We start from the raw sequence: 13229 nt of genomic DNA, 5'->3' as shown, positions 1-13229 counted from the left end.
CAGGACTGTACATGACCTTTGAAGACTTGTTTTTATGAATAGACCTGAACCAACAGTGCCAAGCAAGAGGGGAATGAGTAACATAACCATTCTGTCGGAGTTATTGCATGCCTAATGAAATGCAACTAATCGAAACTGATGGGACACCTAAACATGAAATGCAAAAAAGAGCTTTGATCTCTGACGGAGGGATAACTAGACCGACTCTAACATTGGCTCCAATGGGGATGGTAGCTCCTTGGAGATGCCAAGAACCGCAGATCTCTGCAAGAGCTAGACAGTGCCTTCATCCATTGAGCAATGGAGTCATTATTCCAACACAAAATTTTGAGAATTAAACGGAAAAAACAAAAACTAGTTTGACCAAAACAGACTCAAAACTAAAAGACTGATACAACTGACTTGACAAACTTAAACCAACTAACCTCTATTTTCAGAATTATAGCCTTCACTATTGGCCCCAGACTAAAGATGAGAAGTTAGTATACATGTGCAATAAAACAGAAGTAAAACGATATGTACAATGATGATGAAATGAGCATAAAATAATCAGAAGTAGTATCTCTTTAACAGCCGACCATTAATCGGCCCTCTAGGACAGTCATCTCCATTCATTTCTTTGAGAAGGAAAGCGTTTTGGCCACGATATGCTGCAATCTTATAAGGACCCTTCCATAAGTTGTCAAATTTTCCGTGTTTTCCTTTGTCTTCATTCCGGGCATCCCATCTCAGAACTACCTCATCTAGCTGAAAAGTGTCTGTTTTTGCCTTCTTATCATAAATCTTTTTGATGCGCTCCTGCAATTTGAAAGTATTTTGCTATACCTCCTCCCGTGTCTGCTGCAAATGTATCATCTGATTAATCCTCCTTTGCATGGGATCTTCGTCACTACCAACTTCCTGAAGCAATTTGACTACTGGGACAACAAGCGATGTAGGAAAAACCGTGTGTGTGTCGTATACCAACTCGAAAGGAGACATGCCAATAGACTTTTTCTGACTCACCCTATCAGCCCACAAAGCATTCACCAATTTCTTGTGCCAGTTCTTTTTATTAATTTCCAGCAATTTCTTTATGATATTAACCAAAGATTTATTAGATGATTCGGCCAATCCATTGCCTTGAGGATGATATGCAGTTGAGTGTCCTAGGCTGATATTGTATTTATAGCAAAATTCCACCATTCTCTTTGATTTGAATGCTGCTGCATTATCTGTGATTAGCTTACTAGGACATCCAAAACGTGACAAAATATTGGTTTCAAGAAAAGAAATGATTACCGCATCCGTGGCCTGTCGAGTAGCAATAGCTTCAATCCATTTTGTAAAATAGTCCGTGGCAGTCAATATCCATCTATGTTGTCCTGATGAGGCCGGATGAATTTCCCCGATGAAATCCAATCCCCACTGCTGAAAAGGCGCACTAACTTCAATAGGTTTGAGAGGCAAGGGCTGTAGTTTCCGCTTTCCTTCAAAAAATTGGCATTCACGACAATTCTTAACAGCCTTAAACACATCTGAAAACAGCGAAGGCCAATAATATCCTGCCCTTAGAATCTTATTTGCTGTGGTTTTCCAAAACAAATGGCCCCTGCAATCTCCTTTATGAAAGTCCTTCACAACTCTTTGAGCTTCCTCCTCTACCAAACAATTCAATAACATTCCACCAGGGTCTTTCCAATATAATGCAGAATTTATTATGCAGAATTTGGCAGCTTTCAATTTCAACGTTCTACTCTTGTTTCTAGGCATTCCGGGAGGTGAAGACAAATTATGAAGTACATATAAAATATCAGCATACCAAGGAGAAGAAAGAAACATATTAGATACCTGAACTGGCATACTCTCTTCATCTTCATCGGTCATGGCAGCAATCAAATTTATGTCCAGAACTTGCAGATTTGTTTCAGCCATCAGTTTTGCAAGTCCTTGTCCTTTGATCAACTTGGTTGGTTTAATCTCCACGTCATATTCTAACAATGCAGCAATCCACTTACCTCGTCTTCCCTCTGGGTCTGTCTGTACCAAAACGTCTTTAATTGCTGCACTAGGAACATATGCTATTATGTGGGAATGCAGTATATCTACACAGAAGTCTTTCAAATCGTTTACAAGCGCAAGTGCTTGTTTCTCAATGATATTGCATTTCAATACTCCGTCTCTTATAATCTGACTGAAAAAGGCAATGGGTCTTTCAACTCCTTCTCTCTTTTGCATTAATACGACTGCCAATGTGTGCTCAGAAGCAAATGAAAACAAAATGAAGTCCTGTGTGTAGTCCGGGCTGATCAAAGTAGGGGTTGAAGAAAGAGCTAATTTTACCAAATTGAATGATCTTACCACCTCCTCGGTCCACTTTATCTGACTGTCCTTTTCCAGCATATTCGTGATTTCTCTAAGATTCTCAGCTAGATTTGGAATGAAGCGACGTAGAAAATTAAGTTTACCATTGAATGATTGTATTTCTTTCTTGTTCCAGGGCTTTTCAAGCTGCTGAATGGCTTCAACACGTGCCGGGTCCACATGGATGCCGTCTTTTGATATGATGTGACCCAAGAGCTTGCCTTCACTCATGGCGAAAAGGCTCTTTTTTGGATTCAGCGAAATGCCATATTTTCTGCACTTTTGAAAAACAACTTTCAAATGATATAAATGTTCCTCATCAGTCTTTGAAAATACAGTTAAATCATCAAGGTAAACAACCAAAAATACATCTTTTTCGTTAGCGAAGGCCATGTCCATTGCGCGCTGAAATGTAGCACCTGCATTCTTTAAACCAAAAGGCATTTTGGCATAATGGAAGGTTCCCCACGGAGTGGTGAAGGTTGTTTTGTCTCGATCATCTTCATGGACCAAAATTTGATTATATCTGGAATACCCGTCGAGTAATGACATCCTTGATGCTCCAACTACTCGTTGCAATATATGATCCATCTTTGGCAATGGATAGTTATCTTTTAAGGACACCTTATTCAAATTTCTGAAGTCAATACATAAACGGATCTCACCTGTTTTCTTTCTTACAGGCACCAAATTTGATATCCAATCAGAAAATCTGATAGGCACAATGATTCCTGACTTATATAACCTGTTCACCTCTTTTTCAATCGATGGTAGCAGCTTAGGATTGATCCTCCTCAACTTTTGTCGGAATGGCTTCTGATTTGGCTTGATTGGAATAGTATGCTGAATGATATTAGTATCATATGTTTTCAAATCGGAATAATCCCATGCAAAAACATTTGCAAATGAAGACAACAATCTAATATACTCTTCCTTTACCTTTGGTGTCAATGATTTGGATAACTTTACCGTCTTAGGCTCCTGAGCCGTTCCAATATTTACCTCTTCAACTCCTTTTTCTGTTGGCTGCAATGTTGGTTTGTGGGCTACATCGTCCTGATAAAAAAGCTCCTCTAAAGGTATCAAACCTTTAGGAATCACATTGTCTTTGAGCTGTAATACTTCCATCTGATTTATTTGCAACTCATTGCTACCATCATCATGTTCTGCATCCATTAAAACATTTTCGAACTCACCTTTATTTTGCAGAAAATCATTGATCTCCTCATCATTTTGGAAAACTTGCCAATGTCTTTGATTATCCGGGACAGCAGGACGGTGCTTCACATGGATTTCAAATTTATTACTTGAGTTCATAGGGATTTTCAGATGCTAGCCGCCTTAGCAAGTGCATCCGCAATGCTATTTTGAACACGAGGCACACACGTCAATGTATAATATGAAAATACTTTTAATATATCTAAAACATCATTTCGGTATGCCCGCATCCGAGGGTGTTTGTTTGATATTCACCTTTAACTTGCTTGATCACTAATTCAGAGTCTCCATACACGGCAATTCTCTTAGCATTTAGCTTTCTTAAAATTTTCAGGCCAGCAATCAAAGCTTCATATTCAGCTTCATTATTTGAACAATCAAAAGCAAGTTTATAAGAACATACCCGGACATTACTTGGTACTTTGTCTGAGACAGAAAAAGGACTACGTACCCAAATTCCAATCCCGGCACCACCCTTACCTACTGCTCCATCAAAATCCATGGTCCATAAACCGTCTTCTTCTTCTGCCAAGTGCTAAAAGGTTGTCTGCTGTGATTTTTCTGTTTGCTGTCCATTACTTCCAACTAATTGCTCGGTGATGCTCTGCTGTTCGTGACATTCTTTCCTTAGGACTTCTCTGAAATTCTCTGCTATTTCTGGGATATCATTTATTACAACTAACTGACTATCAATATCATTTAAACTATCTGAATACAAAACGAAAGATTCAAGATCTGTATGTACATAACTGATAGGATGATTGATTGGTTTCTCCTTGCTGGTAATCATATATTTCATTTTCTGTTCCCGGTACAACTTTCTCATTTGGCCAAACACGGGAATCGTTGCATAAGAGAAATCAAGCTGAATTGTTCCTTGTAATTTGGCTCCCCAAGATCGAGAAAGGAGCATACCAAAGCGAGGAGGAATGTCGGCCACAACAACATCCATCAAGACATTCTTTGTAGGGATCTGATGCAAACTTACAACCAAATATTTGATTAACCCAATACATCTCACCCTGCTGGAATCAAAAGAGTAGAGATCATGATATTTCCTAGTGATATCCAAACCCAACTTTTCCATGATGGCCTTTGGCATAAGATTGTGGGAAGCGCCAGTGTCAAACATAGCATTATGCAATACAAACTCATGCAGCCTTAAACTTATATAAAAAGGAGGTACTTCCGACTCACCACTTAATGTTGGTCCAAATATCAATTCCGGCTGATCATCCTCAACACTGACCATATCAGACATTGGGTCAAAATTCAGAATTCTGGAGACTTGTCCTCTATAGCTGTTGTTCTTCATGAGCTCAGTTAATGGAATAGACACCTTCAATTTAGAAATTTCATTCTCCAAATTAAACGAAGAAGTCTTGTCCACTTCTTTGGCTGGAACATCTTTCTTTTCAGGTTTATCCTTTGGTATGCTGATCTGATTTACCCTTTCATCTGCTGGGATCTCATTTGCTGGAACAGGCTTGCTGGTCATAGGGTTAGCACTCTCTTTACCTTTCTTTTATGCAGCTGATGTTTCCTCTTTAGATGCTGGAACTTCCTTTCTCTTTTGGATGGGATTTATGGGAACATTTCTGCCTCTTAGTGATAATTGGCGCTGCTGAGCGGACAATGCATGCATATAACCTCTCTGATACTCATCTGACTCTTCCTCCAAAGCGATCTCATTTGCTAAGATAAAATCTGCATCATTTTGAACTGCTGATCTTGTTGTCTTTTCATCATCTTCAGTGATAAATGTGGGCATATCGTCAGGAGTAAAAAAATGATTTTCTTCTCCAACTACCTGATCATCGTCATCTGACTCAAGACCAACAAAATTCTGCTGGAGAGGTGTCTTCACTTGCTTCTATTGTGATGGTGTGTCTTGTGTTCGCTGTTCATGCTATTTGATCCTAAATTGTGGCTGTTGCTGACCACGAAAATTAGGTTTCCGAATCTACGTTTCGGGCTTGTCAATAGCTAACCTTTCAATCATTTTTTCTACCTTGCGAAGAACTTGGTCTGATGTAGAAGCTTCTTCCTTTATAGTAACCTTCCTTTCAACTTTCATTCTAGCTCTCTTATCATTCAAATTTGCTTCAACACTGACTGCAATTTTCTGCATCTCTTCTAAGGTGGCCGGATCTCTCTCCCTTAGTTGGTATGCCACGTCTGGATCAAAACCATCGGGGAACTTGAGCAGCGCTGATTTTCTGGTTGGTTTTAAATCATCCGGAATTGCATTGTATACTGCATTAAATCTGATACAATAGTCTTGAACGGACTCTCCAGCATTCCTTTTAAGCTTAGTATATTCGGCATTGATTTGCAGCGGATCTTTCTTCACTTCCCAACGTTCTAGAAATTTTCTTTTGAGATCATCTAATGTAGGAATACTTCTGGCTGGCAGGTTTCTAAACCATTTCCTTACCTCTCCACCAAAAGTCTGTACGAATAACCTCATAGTCACATTTTCTTCATCAATTTCATGAAGATCAAAGAAATCCGCCATCTTATCCACATGCTGTTGAGCTGTGATATTCTGAGGTGTGCCATCAAACAAAGGAATTTTACTTTGATAATCTGCAGGCATGTCATTTAAAACTTGAGGCAAAGCGAGGGGTGCAAACCGAGCGGCCATTGCTTTTGGAGGATTTGGTCTAGGGGTAGTTGGAGGAGTGGGTGTAGCTGAAGTATGTGCGGTATGTAGGGGTGTATGTGGAGGAGAAACCACGTGGGATGAAGAAGGGGAATTGACTGTAGATTCTGGATATGTAATTATGGGAGAAATGGAGATGAAAGGGGGTTCGGTCTGCTCATGCGAAGCAGAAGCCGTGATAGTATATCCAATGTTGGCAGATGCAGCTTCTAGAAAATCAACCAGATTTGCAGCTTAAATATCTGTCTGAAGTTGTCGTAGGATGAAATTTTCAACCACTTTATTGTTTCTCTCGATTTCAAGGGCAGTAGCAAAATCAGGATTAGGAACTAGAGAATCAAGTGCACTTTCAGATACTTAAAGATAGCTGGACATGAATGAGATTTAAATATGAGACTAGGATCTGAAGCCAGCTTGTTACTTTCAAAATATCAAGGAACAAAACAACTGGTCAGCTTGTGAAAACTCTCAACTTATCATCCAAAAGCTCAGATTTTACAAATGTACTGGCATGCTTCAAATGTCACGGTCACAAGCTAAACCGGAGATTAACTGAAGTAGCTTTGATCTACTTGCGCTAATGCAAAGCAAAAGCGTTTCGAAGGCTACCTGGCTAATCTTCAGGCTTCGTCTGTAGCTTATGAGAGAAATGACATCAACGGGCAAACCATTCTAATCGTTCCCCAGTATGGTCGCCACTATGTTAACGCTCGAATTTGCCTCAGGCCGAGGAAGGCAAAACTCAAGGCAACATCAAACCACGCTCAGCCTCGTAGCTAGCCCTACGAGGACAGGAGAGGGCTCTCTCTGGGTCAATCTCGGAAAAATATAATCAATTAGGCTTGAGATGACTGAAAATGTAACTAATCTTAGGCTAGGTATTAAGTGCAGAAGTTCAAAGGTGAGTTTTTTGGGGTTTTCGTTGAATCAAAGGGAAAAGCAATTTTGGGTGCGGGAATGAGACACAGTTTCTGCAGAGGTCTGATTGGAGCAAGGTAGGCAATTGTTTTGATGCTTTAAAAGCAATGAGGTGAATAGATCAGACAGGTGAGGAGCTAAGGAGAGCAAGAAAACCTCAAGAGTTCTCCTTAAACAGATGAAAACATAGGATATCAAACAAACTTAAAGGCAGAGCATTACAGATTATGAATTCTACCTTAACACTTCATTTGTTCAATTGCAGAAGATGAGAGAGGGAAAATGATACACATAACAAACTTAAAAGTATTGAAAGAAGCACACCATCAAGACATAAAGCCACAAGAATTCCAAACAGTGCTGCAAAACCCTGGTCTTTCCTTTGCCAAAATGTTGAAGTAAAATGTACAATAAAGTCTCCAAGCCTCTTCCCAAAGAGTCCAACCCTGAAAATGATTAAGAAAATACATAATATAGGCAAGCTAACTCATTCCCTTGCCTCTAGGGGTCAAGCTCATCATCCTAGGAGCTGTTTCAACCAATTCTGAACAAAGCACTACAATCTAGGCAATCAAAACAACTTGCCTCTATAAGGTAGGAAACTGATTCATTCATTTAATTTTCACTTTCTTTTAGTGAATGAATCTTCTAGAACAAGTAATAAAGTGCCAAAATTACATCATGTTGCATTAATTACATCAATAGGAGTGAAAAAATCCATCACAAGTCAAAACTGGTCAAACCGGCTACGTTTCCTAGGCTGAAGATGAAAATTGTGCCAAAAAACCCTGATGCGCCGCGCGCCTGAGCCCTATGCGTCGCGCGCCTTTCCACTTGCTTTTGGGGCACTTCCTGGCATCCAAATTGAGCTTAGGTTGGCTTGTTGGAAAGCCTTGGATATCTACTTTCCAACCCAAGTGGAATTTTCCAATTTGATGTCCATTTCCCCCTCCAAAAGTGCATTCTCCCAAGGCTGCTTCTTGTGTGTCCAAAAAGGGGCAGTGTGGTCATTTTTTGCATGTTTTTTAACCTTTTGGGGACCCAAACCTTGATGAAATGCCTTGGCAATAGTTGAGCAGGTATATTTCACCATGAAAAATCCAAAAATGCAAACCATTTGTGATTTGGACCTCCCAATCTTATGGGTAGCGTGCGGCACGCTACGCGTTGAGCCAAAAAACCTGTTTTTTAAACAAAAATTTCAAAATTGACAAAATTTTCCCCAAACTTGTTGAAATTTGGGCTGGGGGTCCCCAATCAAGTACTATGTTCAGCCAAAGAGGCTTTGGCCAAAATCCGAAGACGATCAAGCTCCTTTTGTCTTTTTTGCTTCTTGACCGCTTTCTTCAATTTTGCCTTAAGACTCCTAATTCGCGCCTTGCAAACTAGGTTCCGGGCCTTGTAATGCATAGCCATGTGTTTTAATAATGCATTGTCTCTATTGTCCTTTTTCAGCCATTCCTCCAAGTAGATGTTGACCCTCTCGAGATTAGCCTCTCGATCCTCATTTACCTGTTGCTCTAGAAAGGTGAACTCAATTTCTCTATGTTGGGCAGCTTGGCGATTCTCACGGATGTTCTGTAGCTCTATGATCACGTGCTGGTCCTCAAGCTGTTTATTCTGCTGCTCTAGATACCTGATATATTGGGTCTTCTCTGATTCTGAGGTTGTCTCATAATCATGAATAGTAACAAAACCTGATGGCTCACCTGAAGGCCTCTCCTCATGCTTGGGCTTCTTGCCCTTATCCTGTACCTGCGGTGCTGCTGTCGAAAACGAGGCCCCTTCCACACGAGGTGGAAATAACACTCGCTGTGATGATGAAGTCAACGAGACCCCTTCCACCCTGGGTGGAGATAGTACTCGTCGTGTAGATGCAAATAATGCCCTGTGACCTCGCTGGTATGTCACATATGGAGGAGCACTTATATGCTCAGTCTCGGGAATGCCTGGCTAGTGTGAAGGTGCTCCCTCATCATGAAATATCTCGGGAGGTGGCTGTAATGCTGCAAAGTAATCACGGGAGATGAAATCTTCCCAAGTAATGCCCTGCTGTGCCAACTGATGCATCACTACGATTTTAATCAATGCATAATGATAGATGCTCTTATGTTGATGTGTTGGGCTCTTCCTTTGTACTAAAGGCACCATCCTCTCTATGTTGTGACACATGAAAAACGGAATGTTCATCATACGTACCCTTGTGAAATGCATCAACAAACGGACATGGTATGCATAGAGACGTGATAATCTGCCCTCACAACTGAAATATCGAATGATGAGTTTCATCAATGGTGCATACTCATCCCTTAGGAATCTGAAAGGAAAAACTACAGTCAAGTGTCTTATATACCCGGGCTTGATATATGGCTCATAGTAGAATCTGTCTAACTGCTGGCGTTTACTCCATTCCTCCCCTAGATTTGGTATCCCAGTGGCCTGAGCAATAGTCTCGGGTGACAAGGTGAAATTCACTCCAGCAAGGTTTACATGACCATCCTGTAAATGCAGAACAAATAAACGGACTAGTTCCAGATGATGCTGGATTTGTGAGATCCGCTCACAGTATTCAAAACATGATTGATACCGAAAACAATCCATTGCAAGTGGACAAGCTTGCAATTGAGTCAAAGAAGTAGGCTCCTCCCTGACATGCTGACCACTTTTTCCACCTTTGTGATACCTCCTTGGCACATTTACCTCCGTTGTAGAATCACTATCATAATCCTGCTCATAAGCTGACACGGTCTCTGACATGTCTTTGAAAACAAGATAGCTGGAATATATATGCTGATGTATAAACTGTGTGTACAATTGCTTGTAAACTGTTCTTTTGCTCTAAGAATGCTGTGACAAAGGGGACACAAATGCACAAGGGAATATTAGGACAGGGGAAGCATTAGGGAATTAGGAATTTGGAAATAAAAACAAGGGACTTAGAAAAGGGAAGGGAAATGATAAGGATAATCTGTTTTGTAATAGAGGTGAGGGACTAGGATTTTGAGGGATTATAGTGTAGGATGAAGGAGGGAATTAATGGGGAGAATAAGGGTGAATTTGGGAATGAGAAATAAAGGGAAAGGGAGAAATAATGACAACCTTGGTTACATTCTATTTTTGAAACCCTTACAACAATTTTTACACTAAAACCCTACAACAATTTCGTTGACAAGGAGGGCTCTAGAATTGTGCAATTCTACCAGTCAAACCTCACAGTGAAAATTGCGCAATTTTCCCCAGCAGGGTTGCTTAGCCCATAATTTGCGCAAATAGGGGCAGCAATCAGCTGCTCTGCCAAGAAATTGATCAAATCTCCTGGGCAGCTAGCTCAGATCCCAGCCAGAAATGCACATTTCCTTCTAGCAGTTGAGTAGCCTCATGCATGAGCAGTTGGGTTGATCAATTCCACCCAGGACCAAGGAAACTTGACTTGCATGCATGGATTTATTTTTCTCGGAATATCAAAAGGAAACATGCAAAAGGCATCCCATGATTTAAGGAGCTATTTTTAACAGTCGAAGGTTACATGCAAAGTTCATTTATAAACTTTCCTCCAGGTGTCGCTTTTTCCTAGATTTGTGGCATGCGTGTCATGAGATCAAAACTTATTTATTTGACGCATCAGAGCTCATTCTATCACATTGATCTTGGAGCTCTGACATCCCACAACACATCTAGGACTCTTTGACACATCCGACTCAACTATTCACGAGTAAGTGGCCCCAACTTGTCTTCTTCAACATTTCTGTCACTTTTTGTGTTTTCGCTTGTGTGAGTGTTGTTGCTTGATTTCTTTGAACGCTTGTTGTCATTTAGATGTATTGATCCGAATTGGATCCATAGAAGACTATTAAAGAACCATGATTGGATCAGGTCAAACAAATATCTAAAGAAATCCAAAACAACGATCAAAAACACCCTGAACCAATGGAAATGGCAGCCAACGTGGAACAATGAGGACCTCGGTCAAAGCACGTTGACCGAGGCCCACGGAGACCGTGCAGGAGGCCAAAGTAGTCCCCGGGAGCCCTGGAATGGGAAAAGGAAGAGGTTTTTGCTAGGCAAACAGGGCCATAATGGAAAAGCCCGAGCACTCGGTCACGTGGGGGAACCAGAGGACTGTAGGTGGAAAAAGGAAAAAAGCGCGAAACGTACACGGTGGGACCCGTGCTCTGGAAACTGACAGTTTTGATCGGGGCACCCTTGAACGATAAGAGGTTTTGGACAGGAGCGGAGTGATTCCATACACCGATCGACGCGTGGCAGGCGGAGGTGAGAGAAAACCGCTGTTGATCGCTTGCTATCGGTCGAGCAAGTCAACCGTGCGAGACATGTGTATGACATCGGATCTGGAGGGCCCAGATCGGACGGTTGAGATCGTGCCCGATGGAAAGAAGCGGAATCGACAGGGAATTCAGCTATGTTCTAAAGGGGTTTGGAATATGTTTGACCGCCACGGTGGAGGAAGAATGCATCCACGACATAACTGAAGAAATGAACCGATGAAGCATGTTGGCGCCATTTAGAGGAGGACAAGTGGCCACTCCCTGAGCGTTCATGATGACGTCAAACACAGGGAACTCCAAGTGAAACTGCAAAAGGTGAATCAACACAGGCAGAAGAGGAACTGAACAGGCATAGGGTTCGAATGGCTAAAAGCCATGAACAGAGACAGTCGAAACAAGTTAGAGTTGAGTAGAGTCCAAGCGACCAAGAGAGACAGTGAACAGTGAACCCTGAGAGGAGGACTGAACACAAAGAACAGTAAAGAAAAGCAGAAGAGACAGAGGGCCGAGCTGATCAGTAGCAGCATCGAGCACCAGAGAGCTTGAGGATTCAAGCCATCCCATGGAGGAATCTGTCTGGACTGAGCATCACATTTGGCTCTTTCCACTGTAGACCAGAAGGTCACAAAGCTAGTAGGAAGAAGAAGAGTCTGTGTACTCCAGTGGCTTGGGAAATCCAAGAACCACCCTGCCAAGAAAAAACCTGCTTCAGGTGAACTCACATTGAGTCCCTGTATTGTAAATTTTCTGCTCAAAGGCACAATAAAACAAGGCCACCAATGAAAGTTGGACCGGATACGTATCCCTGGAGAATAGGGTGAACTCCTTATTGAAATTGTTTGTGTCTTTGTGTTTGCTAACTGTATTTCTCTGCTGTCTTTCCATTTTATTGTCTGTGTATTGGCAATCTGATCGATCCGTTGCTTCAATAACATAGAACACACACCAGCACATGAGTATGTAATACCTTCGTTTAATAAATATTTAACTGATGTCACTCATAGGGTGAATATCAGATCATGTATACTACCTTGTACTAGCACCATTTCAGTTTTCGTTGCTATCCCACTACTGTCGTATGCATCAAAACTGTTTTGCACAAATGGTCGTTGATTCGGCGACTCGCTTCACGCACATGCATGTTGATTTGTGTACTGAATCTTTCATTCACGTTTGCATGCACTGTCAATCACTTATGCTTTCACTTAGTGTCGCCATGCATTCACTTTCATATTTTCTTTCAGTTGCCTGTCGACGAATCTGGCCAACCTTGGCCTGGACCCTGCCTTCACTGAGACAGGGTTGCGTAATCTAGGGAAGGAAAGCTCTGTCTTCCTCTCCAGAAATGCGCATTTTTACCCAAGCACTATCCTCCAGGACTATTTTTTCACATTTCTGAGGGATAGTGACTGTTGGCCCAGAAAGTTGCGCAATGCAATCCCTGAGCCTGCAGTCACTCGCAACTGGAATTGTGCATTGTGCGATCCCAGTAGCCAACAACCAGTCTAGATTGTGCATTGCACGAATCCAACATCCAGTCTTGCCTCCTAGATAACCCAGACTTCCTTTTGTGCAGTTCTGGTAGCCAGTCACTCAGCCTCCCAGAAGAAATTGCGTAATCTTGCCTATCAATTCCCCAGGTATGTGAAATGTCATTCCCTGAATTTGCTTTGGTTTTGGTTGACAGATTTCTTGCAATGCATGTTGCTTTGTCTCCAGATATTTCAAGTGTTCAACCACCTCTTAGAAGTACATGATCAATGGCCTCCAAGGGAGCAGGATCACATGACACTGACCAA

This window comes from Pinus tabuliformis, chromosome 6 (assembly GCF_031772625.1).
Source record: "Pinus tabuliformis cultivar Carrire ecotype Pingquan chromosome 6, CPIR1, whole genome shotgun sequence".
Taxonomy (NCBI): Eukaryota; Viridiplantae; Streptophyta; class Pinopsida; order Pinales; family Pinaceae; genus Pinus; species Pinus tabuliformis.
This window is presented reverse-complemented; position numbering follows the sequence as displayed.